A 5,514-nucleotide genomic window follows, 5' to 3' on the forward strand; every position below is an offset into this window, starting at 1 on the left:
TATTGCAACCTTTAGTATCAAAGTTTTTCTTTTGTATAGATTGTTGAACACCAACATTTTTAAGCATGTTTTGTATATCCTTGCAAATCAAACACAAATTATCATTCTTTCTCACTGTTTTAATCCAGGAAGGACAAAGTGTTCCATTGGGATCTCTCTTTTTGAGAAGACTAAATGGAGAAACCCCTGTTGAGGAATGAGGCGTAGTGAGATATGACCAGATCTTCTTTTTAAAGAAAATATCAACAGGTACATTAACAGATAAAGCAGATTGAATACCTTCTTTTATAAATCTATTCATCCGCTCCACCAAGCCGTTTGCAGAAGGGGAATATAACGCAACTTTTAAATGCTTAATATCATGCGAGGACAAAAAATTCTCCACTGAAGTTGAAGTAAAATGTGAACCATTATCTGTGACCAGTACTCTTGGAAATCCTTCAGAAAGAAATATTCTAGAGAGAAAATGAATCACAGATGATGAGTTGAGAGAACAGAATTCAAACTCCACCCATTTGGAAAAGTAATCTCTTAACACTATGATATATTTCTTATCATTAGACAGTACCTCAAAAGGTCCAGCAAAATCCATGGCTAATTTTGTCCATGCACTCTCTGGAACTGGAACATTATGTAAGGAAGTTTTCATAGTCTTCCAGTGTTTATCAGACACCAGACATGTTTTGCATGAATTAATCCAATTTGTAACATCTGAGTCCAAACCAGGCCACCCAAAATTTTCTTTCAACCTCCTTGAGGTAGCTCCTATTCCTAAGTGCCCTTCATGTGCTATTTAAAAAAAATATGCGTAGGGATGTGGGGGGTACTGCAAGATCACCACACATGACCAAACCTTCCACCAGAGAAAGTTATTGATTGACCTGAGCAAAAGATTTTAAAGGGGAAGGTAGGGAACGTTCTTTTGGCTAAACAGAAACAATCATGTTCTTGACTGCAACAAGAACAGAATCATCATCAGAAGCTTTTAGCCAATCTTCTTGAGTAATATGAGGTAGATTAGTAACAAAATCCTCAACAGTGGCCACTACACATTCCACATCGTCAAACCTGACCTGGACGATGAAGAACTATCCTCTAATGATAATCTAGATAGACAGTCTGTCCTTGCATTGCGACCTCCAGGTATGTACCTTATAATAAAATTGTATTCATGCAGTCGTGAGAGCAAGCGGACAAGTCTAGCAGATGCTTTTCCTGTTCCATCCCCATTTAGTAAATGTATCAAAGGTTTATGATCCGAAAAGATCTCAAACTGCGTGCCCCAAATGAAAGTTCTAAACTTCTCCACAGCCCATGTGCATGCAAGCGTCTCCCTCTCAATTGTGCTGTAATTGGCTTCAGCCTTCGTGAGAGATCTAGATGAAAAACCCACTGTATTCTCCTTACCATTGATCCATTGACAAAGAACCGCTCATAAGCCATGTTGGCTGGCATCAACAGACAAAATACATTTATGTCCAGGTGAGAATGGTGAAAGTGCAGGAGCTTGAAGAATGAGTCTTCTGATTAAGTCAAAAGCTTGTTGTGCTTCAACACTCCAAGAAAAATTTGCATTTTTCTTTAACAGAACACACAGAGGTTGAACCACCTGAGCATAATTGGAAATAAACCTCGAATAGTACTCAGTCATACCCAAAAATGATCTGAGTAGATCTTTATTTTTAGGTACCACCACCTCATCTATAGCCTGAGTAAGAGAACATTTTGGACTATTTCCTGAAGCTGAAATTGTGTGACCTAGGTAATCAAGAGACTCCACCATGAATTTGCATTTATCAGTGCCTAATGTAACCCCAAACTCTTTGAACTTGTTGAGAACTCTCCTTAGGGTTAATATGTGATCATTTTTATTTTTTGAATAAATTAAAACATCACCCTGATAGGCTTGTACTGAATCAATACCCTCTAACATATGGTCCATAAATCTCTGAAAAACGCTTGCCGCTGAAGCTAAACCAAAGGGCAGTCTAAGATACTTATATGCCCCAAAAGGTGTGATAAATGTGGTGAGATCAGTGGATGTATTAGATAACAGTATCTGATGATACACTGACCTTAGGTCAAGAATGGTAACCAGCACCAGCATTATTAGATAATAAGTCTTGAATCTTTGGTAACGGATGACAATCCACCACAATGTTTTTGTTAAGTGAGCGCAAGTCAGCACATAAGCGAATTGAGTTATCCTTTTTTTTTACAATCACCATGGGACTGACCCATTCAGATGATTCAGTAGTTTGATAATGCCTTCAGTAACCAGTTTGTCTAGTAAAACCTTGAGATCATTTCTAACACTTAGGAGAATAGGCCTAACTTTGTGTAAAATGGGTATGGCATTATCTTTTAGCTTAATAACATGCTCCACTTTTGTAATTTTTCCAATATTTGAAGTATGAACTTCAGGAAATTCAGCAAACATGGTTGTGGCAATATTTGTAAAATCAGTAACGTTATTTCCTGAAACAGAAGAAATAGAAATATCTGTATTAATTTGAACAGGATTGTCAGAGCCAGGAACCAACTTTAAACCAATTTTTGCAAAATCCTGCCAACCTACAATATTCTTACCTTTTGGAGCCACATACACCTTAGTTAAAACTTTACGTTCTAAACATGTGATGAATTCAGTAAAATATCCAAACATTTCAATGATATGATCACCATATGCTTTTGGAATGATATCCAATGCTTGTAAAGGTTTCTTTGAAGCCCATCACTCTACAAAAAGAGTGTTTGAAATAATGGTCACCGGTGCTCCCGAATCAGCCATCATATCAACCTTGACATCACCAACAATAACCTTACAGTGTGGTTCCTTGACTCTTTCTATAGATAGAATCAAGTCTTGAGAGTCAATGGAAAGCAATAGTCTCTCAAGGTTGTCAAATAGTAAGTGATTAGGTTCAACATTATGATCTTTTAGAGACTCTTCGGTATCCAGATTACTGATTCTGACAACTTTCTTGCTTCTGCAAACTGTATAGAAATGACCCATTTTGCCACACCTGGTGCATTTTTTACCCAATGCCAGACAAACAGGACTATCTCCTAAATATGATTTTGAACCACACCTATAACAAAATGGGTTAGTTTTGTTTAGTTTCTGTGGAAATGATGTAACAAATTTAGACCTGTAAGAAACATTGTTAATGGGTGAATCATGTTGGATCATGTTAACAGGAGAAACATTTTAATTACTTAAACATTTAGAGGTGACAATAGATCTTTCAATGACTTTAGCAATATCAATGACCTCAGCTAAAGAGGGATCTCTGCAGCTGAGTATGCGTTCCTGAATCTTCTTATGAAAGCAGCTGTAGGCAAATTGATCCTTTATGTAAGAATCTAACTCAGCCCCAAAGTTGCAGTTTGAAGCTAAATTTCTCAAAACTGAGATATAGTCCTCAATTGTCTCATCTGAATTCTGCTTCCTTTTCATAAAGTTAAATCTCTCCAGCATTACACTTGGCTGTTCCAGGAACTTTTTGTTTAGTCTGTTTACAGCGTCAGTGTATACGTTCCATCCATCCCCTTCATCCGGTGGTGGAATAGATACTGGTAGATTATCAAAAGTTTCACGACCAGCACTGCCTAAAAAATTGTAAAGGATTGCAGGCTTGCGTTTGGGTGAGTAACTTTCAGCATCTATGGCAACCAAATAATTCTCAAAAGATTTAAACCAGAGTTTCCAGGTCTCTTTTGGTTTGCCTGGTCTTGGTAGAAAGTGATCCAATTGAAAAATCTGTTGGGAAACCCTTTAAAGTACAAGAAGAGCAGTGCTTGTAATGAGGAAAAGAGGTCCTTTTGATGAAAAGAATATTTAAGTGATAAGAGGTGTTTGCCAAGTTTTATGAACAATTAATAAGCAAAATAACGTTGCACGCGTGTAGAGCGTGTTAAAACTTACAGTTAATATCCCCGAAGTGAATATCCACTGAGCGTTAACGTCGTGACCCAGATAATTAGGCAGGGAAGTATGCTCAAATGAATATCCAGTGATCGTCGACGACGTGACTCAGATAATTAGGCAGGGAAGTGTGCATGAGTTAAACCAATCACAGTGCACGTATTTAGAAAGGGGAGTCATGGGATGCATCGACCAATCAATCCTTCTGTTTTCGGATTGAAGGCTTAGCACGCCAAAAACCCGGAAGTCACCCTGGAAGGAAATCGTCACTGAATGCTTAGGAAATCAGATGCCAATCCGGAAACCCGCTCCTCCAGCCGATGTGTGACGGCAGGTAAGAAAGAAGGGATTTCCTTAGCAGAAAGACGGAGCTGATAAGTATCGAAGACGGTTCAACTCGCAAGATGTTCAGAAACTGAATTGTGAGTTGCACGAAGACCGTTGATACATCAGCTGATTCAGTGATCATAGGAGGCACAACATTTGTGGTGTTAAATGGAGAAAAGCCGGTAAATCGTCACCAAATGAAGTGTAGGGCTTCTTTGTAATAAAGTTGATCCAATGAGATAAAGAGGCTGTTGTGAGTTTGAAGATTTATTTCAAGTTCAAATGCAGACACCACTTAAGTGCGTCCTTCCTCCTTGAAGTCCAAATGAAATCTGTTAGTTGAGACTGTTTATGCTTCAAGGAGGAGGTTAGATGCACGAGAATGCTTATTCAATAAATGCTTGTTTGAGTAACAATAACACACCATGCGCGCGTAACAGGAGTTGCGCGCATGCCAAGAACAGAATGTTAACACACACATGAAGGACAATATATTACATCAGTGGTTCCCAAACTTTTGACTCCTGAGGACCCACATTGAGTCACCTCTGGAAGCCGGGGACCCACAAGCAATTTGTATGATTTAAATTTCAAACATTAAAACAGTAATTTGAAAACAATAAACACACGTGTGCACACAACAAATACTCGAATTAATAAGGATTTTAGTATTTTATAATGAAAGAATTTGCAAAAAACAGGAAGGTTAGTGCTGCATCTCCGTGACTAACTTTTAAATTATTTAGCAGTACGAGGCTCCTGCCAGGGCCAGACTGGAAACCCAAAGCAGCCCCGGCAAATGTTTTCAGACCAGTCCCCATACAGTGCACACCAAGTGCAGTGAGTGAGCCTGACCACTACAAAGGGGCCTTTGTGAGGCTCTCCCCCAAGAAAATTTAGGAAACAATAGTGCATTCTATAACAAATGTATCATTATATATTGAATTGCATCAGCTTTTAAAGAATAGTAAATGATGACCTTACTATGCACCAGGATACGACAATCAATGATTCCCTTATTATCACCCTCCAACAGTGCCTCTCATCTCTCCATAGCCCCTCTGTCACATGTATTTAATTTATTTTATAGCATCTCTCATACCATTGAAGGATGTCAGAGCACTTTACATCACACACATATAGGGGCAGATTTACAAGCCCCTTGCTCCACGGGTGCGTCACAAAAAGTGACGCACTGGTGACGTATTTTAGTGCCCCATATTTCCAAGGCAGGAAAAGCCGCCCTGCGTGACTTTTCC

This window comes from Triturus cristatus, chromosome 7 (genome assembly GCF_964204655.1).
Source record: "Triturus cristatus chromosome 7, aTriCri1.1, whole genome shotgun sequence".
NCBI lineage: Eukaryota > Metazoa > Chordata > Amphibia > Caudata > Salamandridae > Triturus > Triturus cristatus.